The sequence below is a fragment of the Pteropus medius genome, unplaced genomic scaffold (genome assembly GCF_902729225.1).
Source record: "Pteropus medius unplaced genomic scaffold, Ma_sr-lr_union100, whole genome shotgun sequence".
Taxonomy (NCBI): domain Eukaryota; kingdom Metazoa; phylum Chordata; class Mammalia; order Chiroptera; family Pteropodidae; genus Pteropus; species Pteropus medius.
In genome coordinates this window covers 22,586,709-22,598,963 of record NW_024349802.1, presented here as the reverse complement: position 1 = coordinate 22,598,963, position 12,255 = coordinate 22,586,709, and the positions used below count along the sequence as shown (strand labels likewise).

Genomic DNA, 12,255 nt, shown 5'->3' with positions numbered 1-12,255 from the left:
CATTGACTTATCATCTATCACAGACTATGTTCCTATGGGCACAGGACCCACTAAACAGCCAGAGTTTATTGTATTCAGCTTATACAATTTTGTGTTCAATGGCATAAAATATCCCTATTTAATGGAAAAATCATGTTTTAATTTATCATTGGCTAAATTATTTGATTTCTACCTTTAAGCAAAACATTCTTGAGGAAGACGTGTCAAGTTCTACAGTTTTATGTATCCTAGTTCGAGAAGCAGCTGTGCAATGAAGCAGAGTAAGTAAACACTGAATCTGGGGTCTGACATTCCACTTAGTAGCTGTGTGAGCTTAGATGCTTAACTTATCTATAAAAATGAAGATTCCAACAGTCACCTTATACAGCTATGTTTATTTAGTGCTTAGTACAGGTTTAGGCTATTCTATCCTAATTCAAGTAGAAGGAGGAAGGCTCTTAAACATGGCTTGTTCGAGATGTTAGAAAAAAAAATTCTCTTCTACTCTCGTTTTGATTGTTGGTTACCTGTTAAAAGCATGATTTCATTTCAATCCGCAGATGGCCTTTAGGGATTTTTTGCTCTTCATCTCGGTTTGTTGAAGAGCTAAGTAGAATGGTTTTACTCGCTAAAGCAGATCACAAAGTTGCAAAACTCTGAAAATAACTGTTGATCTATTTTTACTTCAGATCCTTCAGTGGGGTGGGGGTGGGTGGTCCTTTTTAGTCATGCCTATGTCTGGTGTTGAGACTCCTGCTCATTTCTCTGTTCATGTGTTACTTTTATCACATAACAAATAGAGGAAAAAATGCTTGTACTTATCACCCCTGCTTTTACAATGCCATTTAAATAAAAGCTCGCCCTAGAACTCAGGATGTCTCCTTAAAAAGTCAGAATAGGAAGACAGAGACAGACCTTGCAGCTCAGTCTCAAAGGCCTTTACTCCAACCCACTGTTAGAAACATTTCTGTTCACATACGTGGGAGATTTTCATTTGCGGGATATAGATTAACCTAGGTCCTGTTGCAAGGAAAATCATGGGAACAGTAAAGGCATGTGGCCGTAAGGGCAAGATCTTGTTTACAAAGGAACAATCATAGTATGATAATATGCTATTCTTTACTCAGTCATAACAAGGTAAGTAAAAACTTCTCAGAAAAATCCAAGAATGAAATATAGTATATAGTATATTTTGATGTAAAGCAAATTCTTTACATGGTGGAGATATCGCTGCTAACAATAATGTTTGTTTATTATAAGGCATTAAAATAAATCTTTTTTTCAATTACTTTCTAATGAATGTACCAATTACCTTTTGAATGGTGACATATGGCTGTAATCTATTCCAGTGGGGATAAAGCTTGCTTATACAGGGTTTCAAGGACTCCCTCCTGAGCTACATTAATTATCGATATAAACAAAGATAGAAGACTATCATCACATTTATCGATAAATCCTGAACCTCATTGCAATATAGTTTTCTAGGACAGCATTAATCATCAGGCAATTTCCAACAGTTATGGTGCAAATCTGTTGTAAAAGGGATGTTTCTGTGAGCTAGCTGACTTAGGAGCAGGTTTATTAATGTGGTTGAATCCTGGAGTAACTGGGGAAAAAGTCAAATAGCCATTGTGCAGGATATAGTTAAAAAATAATGCTCTTAGACAACTGGAGGGCAATCTATTGGCTAACAGATAGCTATCACAGGAAAACTTGACCTTGGTGTTGAGACCACGTCCTTCCACATTCTATGCTATCATATCCCCATGGGTTTCAGAAGAGGCTCTGAGTTCTGCTATGAAGTAGTCTTCCTTGTTTATCTTCTAAAAACTTCATAGGCTTTGGTTTACTCACCTGCTAGATGACCATACTGCTAGTACTGGCCTCATGGGACTTTGGGAAGGTTACATGCGATATTGAATATAAGACACTTAGTGCCTGGCATGTTTTTATAGTTCAGAGATGTTAACTATTTTATCATAGATGGAGTCAAGCAATTTAATATTCATGAGGTACAAACTTTTTCCTATTCTTATCTCCTCAACCTACCTTTTAGATTTTACATCAACAAGAAACGTCTGTAAATAATGGAAGGTGATTTGTCAAGGGAAATGCATTGCTTACCTTCCCTGTTTGCCACTGTGGTAGGTAATTTATACATATAATCTTTAGTTCATGACTTATATTGTATTATTGTCATTTTATATATGAAGAAACAGAGAAAAAAGGGATTTACATTAAGGAACACACAGGTAAGCAGCTGAGTTAGGATTCAAATCTAAATTTAACATCACAGTTTGTATTCTTTCCAGTGTGCTTAAGAATTCGGTTTCTAGCGTCTACCTAGAAAGACCAATATTCTGACATCCTTTTGTCAACTTCTGCTGAAAATTTACTAACATTTTGAATCACTCTAAGAACTTGAGTTTCTTGAGTTCTTTATGTCTTAAAGAATTGACCAGAAGATGATATATTGGTTTATCTGTGTTGTCACATCTGCCTTTACCTGGATGGATCAACTACTGAACATTGACTGTCTCTTCAGCTATTCAGGCCTGGCTGGGTACTAGCCATAGTGGTTAGTACCGAGAATCTAATAAGGTACTGTTTAAGATTTAATTACTGTCCCTGTTTTGCATATGAGGAAAGTGAGGCACAGAGGAAGGTTAGAGTAATTGCCCACATTCACATAGCTAGGTCACAGCGAAAGTGGAATTTGAACCCAAGCAGTCTGGTTCTGAAATGAGTATTCACTGTACTGCCTCTGCCAGAGCAGACAAACCTGTAAACTGACAACTGAAACATAGCAGAAAGCACTTATCATAAGAGAAGGACAATAAGGCAGAGGCTCTGGGGTGGTAGGTTAATTCACTTAGAGGGGGAGCTTAGGAAAGTCTCCCAGGAAGAAAGTAACCGGTCATGGGAAGGAAACTTAGCAGGGTGAGCTAAGGTGATTGTTATACATAAAGAGGGTGGAGGTGAGGACAGGCCATCAGGACCTTGTTGGCCTAAAAAGGTGTTGTGGACTCTGTCCTCTGAAGGATGTGAAACAGTGACCTGGTAGGACTGTTTAGAGAGACCATCTGGCTTCAGGAAAGAGAAAACTCTGCAGGGCAGACAAGACAGAATGCAGTCAGGCAGGTTAGGGGGGCTAATGGAGAGGGAAGTGACATCCAGATTCGGGAAATGTCTTGCTGTTGCCATTTACTAAGCTTGCCAGCGGGCTCAGATGGAAGTGGTGCTGACGGGCTGGTTTTAGAAATGCTGAGGTGCTTGTGGCACGTTCAGGAAAGATGGACAGTGGGTGGGGCTGTTGTGATAGGAAGCAAGGTCTCTGAAAAAGAATTAAAGATGCCAATATATCTAAAATTGTTAAGCGTAGCCATCTTCAAGATGGATTACATGAAGACAATACTTAGATACAAAATAAGATCGGTGACGTAAATACGGTTGAGAAGTATAAACTTCTTGGGAGATGACTGAATTCTGAAAAAAGCCTCAAAGAGCCAGTCCTAGAGTTCCTTAGATGCCAGAAAATAGAATGCATAAATTTAATAATTACCCAAGGAGAAATATGGATGTATGGATTAATAACCGTCAAGATAACTGAGTTGATTGTAAAGCAGAAAGCTCTTCTTTTCTCTCCTAAGATTGGAAGAAAATCACATGGTGTTACAGACATGTTAGTCAATTGGGCAGGCCCGCTTATGTCCTTCCTCAGAGATTCTGCTCCAGTGACCTCCACAGTAGGCTGTGTGAGGCCTAACTGCACTGAGATGTTTGGACTAGCGGGCGGGGCACTGCCAGATGGGTCAATAGGATTCTTTTTTTCTGAGGCCTTGGAGTTGATTTTGAGACTAGCCAGTTTCTGTTTACCGCTCTGACTAGGACCAAACAAAAGCAGGGAGCACTCATCTACAGAGAAAGGGATAACTGCCTTGCAGACGAAGACCCAATTTCTGATAATGGAACCTAGCATTAGGATGGCGGAGTAGATCAGTGCTGTGCTCACCTCTTTTCACACCCGCATCACAGCTAAATTATAGACCCACCACCCTTGAGGACTGGCTGAGCGGAGACGGAGCAGGTCCCACGCCCGTACGGTGGCTGTTAAGAATCAAGATATCTCGGCTATGGAGGTACCCCTTAAGCAGTGAGGGGGGTCCCAGCCCCACAGTGGGTTCCCAGAGATTCCTCTACACAAGTGGCCTGCCTCAGCTCGCATTGCAGAATTTCCTAAAATCTCTCAAAGAGCCACAAACCCCCAACAAGAAGCAACCTGCCTCGGCGTGCCCTATACCTCTTGCTAAGTGGCCCCAAGCCTGGCATAAGCAGCAGTCAGACTTGGATCACAGCTTCAGCTAAGTAGGCACATGTGACCATCAATTTAAAATAGACTGCTATAAACACAGCTTGGTGTAGAGGAGGCACGTGGTAATCACAAAACAGAAATCTATAAGAGATATACAAGAACTAGAGAAAGGAATCCAAACCCAGCACTACATGCAATGAAAGTCATCAACATGCAAGAGAATATGCATCTATCAATAACTACTTTAAATGCTCCAATCACAAGACGTGAGGGTGGCTGAATGGATTAAAAAACAAGACCCGTACATAGGATGTCTTTAAGAGACCCACTTCAGACTGAAAGACACACACAGACTGAAAGTAAAGGGATTGAAAAAGGTATTTCATGTAAATGAAAAAAAAAACTGGGGTAGCAATACTTATATGAGACAAAATAGACATTAAAACAAAGGTTGTAACAAGAGACAAAGGGCATTTCATAATGATAAGGGATCAATACGACAAAAGGATATAGCTCTTGTAAACATTTATGCTCTTGTAAACATTAAAGCAAATAGTGATGGGCATAAGGGCAGAGAGAAACAGTAAGAGTAGGGGACTTGAATACCACATTGACATTATTAGATCATCTAGAAAGAAAATCAACAAGGGAACAGTGGCCTTAAAAGACTCATTAGGCCAGATGGACTTAATTGACATTTTTAGGACATTTCATCCCAAAGCAGAACATACATTCTTTTCAAGTACACTTGGAACATTTTCCAGGATAAACTACATGCTAGGCCACAAAATAAGCTGATGAATTTAAGAAGATTGAAATCATATCAAGTATCTTCTCCGATCACAAAGGTATGAAACTAGAAATCAATTATAAGAAGAAAACTCAAAAACACCCAAATACGTGGAGGCTAAATATCATGCTACTAAATAGATTAACAATGAGATCAGGCAAGAAATCAAAAGACATCTTGAGACAAATGAAATCACAATGACCCTAACTTTATGGGACTCAGCCAAAACAGTTCTTCTAAGAGGAAAATTTATAGCAACACGGGCCTCCCTGAAGAAATAAGAAAAATCTCAATCTAATGTTATACCTAAAGAAGCTAGAAAAAGAACAAAGCAAGCCCAAAGTGAGTGGGAGAAAGGAAATCATAAAAGTCAGAGAGGAAAGAGAGTCTAAAAACAATAGAAAAGATCAATGAAACCAAGAGCTGGTTCTTTAAAAAGATAAAACTGATCAGGGGGGGAAAAAAAAAAAAAGAGAGAAGGCCTAAATAAACAGGAAAAAAAGTGACACCACCACAGAAATACAAAGGATTATAAGAAAACACTGCAATTATATGCCAACAAATTGGACAACCTGGAAAAAATGGATAAATTCCTAGAAACACAATCTTCTGAGACCGAATTTGAAACCCATCAGGCCTGTCTTTGGATTATGTCTGATACTCCTGTTTCTAATACATTCTACAACCTAGCGGAGATAGACTAGTTTCTTTAAACCCATTGATTCTATGCTCAGACAACTTTAATCAGATGCCCAAGTGGTTCTATGACAATCTATTGATGAATCATAGAAGCTCAGTGTCGGGAGGTTTTAGTTTAGCCTTCCTTGGATAAATGGTTCTGTAAGACAATACTTCTAATATGTGATGCTCCTTGACCAAGCTTGACCCTCCCCCGGCGTAGTGTAAGTCATTCTTGGCATCACCATTCCAGACAATTCCTTAGAACTCCAGACTTGTATTGTTATCGATACCTCATTATTGTGTTTCATCTCAGACATCCAAACTTAACATTTCCCCAGTTTAAGCACAGTGCTTGCTATCTCAGTAACTGGCACTGCCACACTTACTACCTTACATAGTATCAGCGCTTGCTATCCCAGTAAGTGGCACTGCCACACTTACTACCTAGGATTCATTCCTCATATGATAGAGACTCTGAAGAACACAATGTGAAAGGCTGAGTAAAAATAACCATGCTCATATAAGTCTTAGAGAAGTTATATTTTACTGTGACGTGCACAAAGGACACATTCTCAGTAAAACTCACCGGTAGATCTCAAGTCACTCTAGATCCTCCCAGAGGATGGGCTCGGGTTGGTGACTATGTGGTTATGTCTTCAGGGAGAGGTTCCACCCGTTTGCAGAAAGCCCCAAGTGGAGGCTTAACAAATACTTATACCCTCTAAAAACATCACTCTAAAACTCCAGCACAATTAACTTAAAAAATGCTTTTAGAAAGCCATGTCACCTAGAAAAACATTCAATTATGATACTTTTCTACGCTACAGTTCTGTCTTGCTCCCTTACCCAGAAGTTACATAATAGTGATCAGGCATTCGATATGAGCATCACATTCAACTCTGTAATGACACCCAGTGCCTGGCCATGTGCAGGAGGTTATTTTCCATGTTAGATGACTGGCAGGTGCTAAAGGTGGCAGACCTCGTCGGGGATTATTACAGTCATCTTGTCCTCCCTTACCTCGCAAATTCCAATCACCATCATACCCATTGGTTTTATCTCCTATATATTGAAATCTGTCATTTGTTTCAACACCCCCTGCAGTGATCCAGGTCCAAGTCACTGGACTCTTTCCCGTGGACTACTGTAATAGTTTCCTAACTAACTCTGTCTTCACTGTGGTCCCCTCCAATCCATTTTCTACATTGTAACAAGAGTGATTTCTTCTAAATAAAAACTAGATTAGGTTTGACACACAAAACTGGCTTAAAACGCTTCAGTGGGTCCTCACTGATGGTAGACTAATGGCCCACAGATCCCTACATTGTCTGCATTCTTCTTACCTCTCAAGTTTCATCTCCGACCTTGATCTTCTACACTGCCTTCCTTCCAGCTCTCACACATGCTGTGCGTCTCCATCGCAGGCTGTGCTCGCCCATGTGCTCCCCTGCCAGGGACCTTCTCTTGGACATCCTTTAGAGCCCTAGCATTCTTTCCTCAAAAGAGGCTTCCCTAATCATTTGGACACATTCTTGTGGCATCCTGAATCTTCCCTTCACAGTGTTTTTGTAACTATTACAATTTCACACATATCTGTGAGATTATTTACCTACCCCACTAGAATATTAGGTGCCAAAAGAGAAGGTTTTCTTTTCTTGATTGTTTTATTCACCGCTATCTCCCATTGGTAGGGTAGTGCTAGCAACTTGTAGGTCCACAATAAATATCTGCTGAATGAGTAAGTGAAGGAAGGCCCACTGTTGAAACTATAACACCTAGTTCAGTGACTGGAATTTGCAGGCATTAAATAAATGTGATGGAAGAAGAATGTAGAGGAACCGGACCGAGATCGCAGTTCAGTTGGATGAATGTGGATGACTCCCTCATCTTGCCTCTCAATTTCAGATAAGCGTGGTACACCTTCGCTTTTATTCTTCGTAGGAGTCCTGGGACATACAGCATTTAAAAATTTAATTTCATCCAGTTCTAACCTTTCCATGAGGTTTGATAGCGTGGCATGCGAGGAGCTTTTAATCCTCTCCAAGCAAAGGGCTATGTGGAACTGCACTTCAAGTAGATATAGTCTTTCATATTTAATGTACCAGCAGGTAAAAACTATGCAAAAAGCTTTCACTCTGAATGTGGACATATTTGTGATTCAGAGGCTGACTGGATGTTTAGCGGACAAGATAGAGAAGATGATGACTGGTTCCCTGAAAAAGGGAGAGGATGTGTTTGTACTGTGTAGTCTCAGAGGTCAGGCAGAGAATCGAGGGTTAGAAGTAGAAGGGATTTAGTGTGTTGTAACGTAAAACATTCCATAAATGGAATGAGCTGCCTTATGATGCAGCGAGGCCTACGGCTGAGGTTGTTTATAATGTCCGAATGGCTAGTTGTCAGGAAAGTTACGAGAATATTTCCAGAACTGGATGAAACGTTAGATAAGATGACCCACAAGCTTCCTCTCTGAGATACTCTATTTGGAATAAAGACATGTTGCATCTTAAGTTTGGGAAGAGGTAATAAAACAGTGTGATAAGGGGAGCTGAATAGTCACGGAAGAATTTATTGTGGTGAATTCTGAGCCTGTAGCCCAGGAAACAGAGTAAATGCAAAGCCCAGAATAGTGGCTGTATAGATTTTATGACAACACTGTCGTCAGGGCTTTGATTATAGTTGTGACAAGACAAAAATTATTAGCGTGTGAGTGTTCACAGCTTTCTCTCCTCCCCACATCTGCTCAAAAATAAATTAGGCCTTGCCTGCTCAGATTCTCACCTCTGTCCTGTTCCTTTTCTGACAGAATTTGTCTTTGCTGCTTTTTTTCCTTCCAGAACTGGGAAAGGAATTTGATATATCTAATAAGAACCAGACAAAGAGGGGTACAGAGGGATAATTGACCACCCTGTGGATGGCAGAGTGGGTATAAAAATAGAGGTGTGGAATAGATGCCTTGTGTGGGTGAGGGTAAACTGAAATAAGATGGGGGTGACAGTGCGTGATGCTGTAGATCATGAGACTGGTTCCCCGTTATGTTCTTCGAGAGATCTGAATAAAGAATGGAATTCCCCCTCAATTACCCTTGCCTGTAGAATGTGATTTCACTCTAGGATTAAACTACAGGGCACTCAAAGTTTGTAAGGATTACACAGGTGTTCTACAAATAATAACCCATTGCTTTTATGATCGGTCACTTCTACATTCAGGTGTCTACTACTTATGTGATCAATAGTTCCCGTCTTCAGGAGTCCCGCATGAGAGAAACCGGAATCAAAAGAGAAAGCTACAGTCAGCTTTGTTAATGACCTTGCTTCCTATTTCATTAAGGAAAAGACAACAATCAGCAGAGACCTTAGATACATGCCCACCAACTAATCAACCTGCATCTGTATGTACTCACATACCTTGGCCCTCACTCCTTTCATGAAGCCTTCCCTCTCCATGCTCCAGGGCTAACCCCTGCACTCACACCCCAGCTCTCCTCTCCTCTGCTTATGCAAATCATCTTGCCATTCTCTCCGCACTCCTTTCTCACATCATTTTCGTCAGCATACGGGCTCACTGCATCATCTCTGTTGTTCTCAAAGACCCCTCCCACTACGGCCTAATTTCTCTCCCTCTAAGAGCAAAACTCCTTTAAATATTTGAGTCTTTTTGCTCTCTTCATTTCCATCATGGAGACAAACCCAGTGGGCTCAGTATCGGCCTATTCGTCAGTCTCTCAGCAGTATGCGACGCAGTGTATCCCTCACTTCTTCTTGTAACTTATAACAGTTGGATTCTGGAACACCTCTCTCTCTCTCTCTCATTTTTCTCTTATCTCAGTGGCAGTTCATCTTCATCTCTCTGACCCTGATGAAGACTCACTGCCTGGGTGATTTTAACCAGTGTCCTGGCCTGGTCGCCACCTCTACATGGATGACTTCCGCACCGACATCTGCCCAGGCCTCCGCCTTGAATTCCACACTTGGATGCCTGCCCGTTGCATTCTCCATCTGAACATCTGTCGCTAACTCAGACTCGACACGGGCGATCCAAACTTCTGGTTTCTGCTCCGCCAGCCCGTCTCCGCTCCCCGCTCGCAGCCTTCCCCACCTCTGTTGACCACAACCTCATCTTTCTAGCTACTCAGCTCAACTCACTGGGGTTATCACTGATTCCTTTCTTTCTCTTATGTCCACACACTGCTGTCTCTGCTTTCAATATACGTTCGAAATCTAGGCCCTTCTGGAAATGTCTAGTGCTACCACTCTGGCCCATGCCACTGTCTTGTCTTCTCTGGATTTTCCAAGAGCTCCTTTAACTGGTCTCCTTGCTTTCCTCCTTGCGTTCCTTCAGAAGCTAAAATTTTTAAAGGCGGCATGTCTGGGCCAAAGCAATCCTTGGCATGCAGGCAGGCCTAGCAGCAATTCAAAAATAAACCCATTTTTTTTTTTTTTTTTAGGAGAATGCGCCTTTGGGTCAGGGTACAGGTCTTAAGGAGAATACAGCCCTCTGCTGGACACCTTAGATTCTTAGCAACCCTGCTAGGCTCAAAATCTGTAAGTGGAAACCCATCCGCCAGGGTAAAAGCTCCAGTCTTCACGGTCATCTAAAATGCCTTGCAGCCTCCTCTGCACATTCTTCCACCCTCCTCTGCACATTTTTCCCTTTGCTTACTTGGTTTGAGCTACGCCAGTTACCCTGCTGTTCCCTGAACACACGAGGCGTGCTCCCGCTGGGGGACTTTGTACTCACAGCTTCCTCTGCTTGGGACACAGTCCCCAAATATACACATGGCCCGCTCCCTTACTTCCTTCAGGTGCCTGCTCAAATGTCAGTGGGCTAGAGAGCGCCTCCCTGTCCACCGTTCACGAGGAGATCCTCCCGGTGCTCACCATCCTCTTATCTTTACTCTTTCTTTCCTTAGTATTTACCTAATATTTATTACTTTTTTGTCTGTAGCCTCTACTTGCCACATGTTACTCAATAAATATTTGCTGAATTAATACTCAGTGACTATTCATTGAAAGGCTTCGATAAAAAGTAATGGGTACAGGTGTGGCTATCTCCAAATTCTGCCTCTCCCCATTCCCTCTCACAGAAAAGGTAATGTTACCAGGATGATAGGAACCAGAACATTTGGAATCGGTGTGGCCGGAGCAGTAACACATCTGCCCCTCACCCCGCCCCGAAAATGTTTCTCTCTAGGCAGGACTCTAAAGGGACCCTTCTTACCTAAGTGGTCCAGCTCTGCTTATTAAAGCCTAGTTTGGGGTTTGGACACAAAAACTTATAGCTAGCAATAAAATGTCCCTTTGACTGCCCTCGTCTTCTGTGCCTAAGGCCTATGCCAAAAGGGCCTCCTTACTTACTGTCATATACATCTATCCATCCATCCCTTCCTCCGTGCTTCCTCCCGCCCCTTAGAGACCTTGTGGAAATAGCTGTGACTAGCAGATGTTATAAAAACTCTCCTTTAATTGTATATCTATTTTAAGTCCTGGGTCCTGGCTAACTCCTGTCTCTCATATCTTAACACTACTAAAATTTTCAATTATGAAGAATAACGTCATCTACCACTGATTGTACATATGGGCACTGCACTCTGAGGTGCTCTACATTCACTCGTACATAATTATTAAAGGCATACGATGTGCTAGGTGGAACAGGTAGTAATATTAGACTGAATCTGCCCTCATACAGGTTACAGTCTGTGATGGTTAATTTTATGTGTCACCTTGGCTGGTCAAACATTATTTTTGCTGTTCCTGTGAAGGTATTTTTTAGATGAGGTTAATATGTCCATAGGCCCCAGTTAAAGTAGATTGTCTTCTATCACGTGGGTGGGCGTCCTCCGGTCAGTCAGCCCCTGAGTATGATGCAGCTGCAGGATAGTACACATGAGATTGGGTGGCCATTGTAATTGGAGTAAGGTATCTGGAGGAGGAACCTAGATTTTATCTCCAGGCAGTGAGGCCCCATTAAAGGCTGCATGGTTAGATGTAGTGTAGGTGAAGAGACAAACAAGTATGTCTTTGAGGCAACCCATGTAAAGTGACGCACTGGAAACCAGCCCAGCTTTTCCAAGCCTTGCTTTAGGTGGAACTCCTTTGACCTTTATATTTGCTCTCTACCTGATGCTCAGGTAAAATGCTTTAGATGTTTTCCTTTTAAAAATATTTAACATGTTAATTTTACACATGACGAGAAATCATATGAAACCTACCTAATTAGACAAACCATAAATACATTTTCAGAAACGAAGATGACTCATGTCATTTCCTAATTAAACCTTGAAAGGTTTAATTAAAAAGCATAATTTGGAGAAGTCTAGTTTAGGAGGAACTGGGGCTCAGCTTCTTGAATGTGGGCACAGAGCTCCCCTGCTCCACCTCCGTGGAGGCTGGAGGAAGCAGACGCAGGACTGAAGGGGACAGCCCTTTGCAGAGGGCTGGGAGGTTTCCTGCGTGCATGACACACTCAGAGGCAACGAAGCGAACAGTGGGACACG

General features: G+C 41.8%; 1 protein-coding gene and 1 long non-coding RNA gene across 15 annotated transcripts in view; one reads left to right on the top strand and one right to left on the bottom strand.

Moving 5' to 3' along the window:
• SGCD (sarcoglycan delta) overlaps window positions 1–12,255 on the bottom strand; it is a 1,323,040-nt gene that overhangs the window by 20,057 nt on the left and 1,290,728 nt on the right. The window lies entirely within an intron of this gene.
• Window positions 226–12,255, top strand: part of LOC120581624 (uncharacterized) — a 57,956-nt gene continuing 45,926 nt past the window's right edge. For all 3 annotated transcript variants that reach the window (XR_005647352.1, XR_005647351.1, XR_005647353.1), the window contains exons 1-2: window positions 226–260; window positions 2,036–2,123. This is a non-coding gene — a long non-coding RNA (uncharacterized LOC120581624). The remainder of the gene's footprint in view (window positions 261–2,035; window positions 2,124–12,255) is intronic.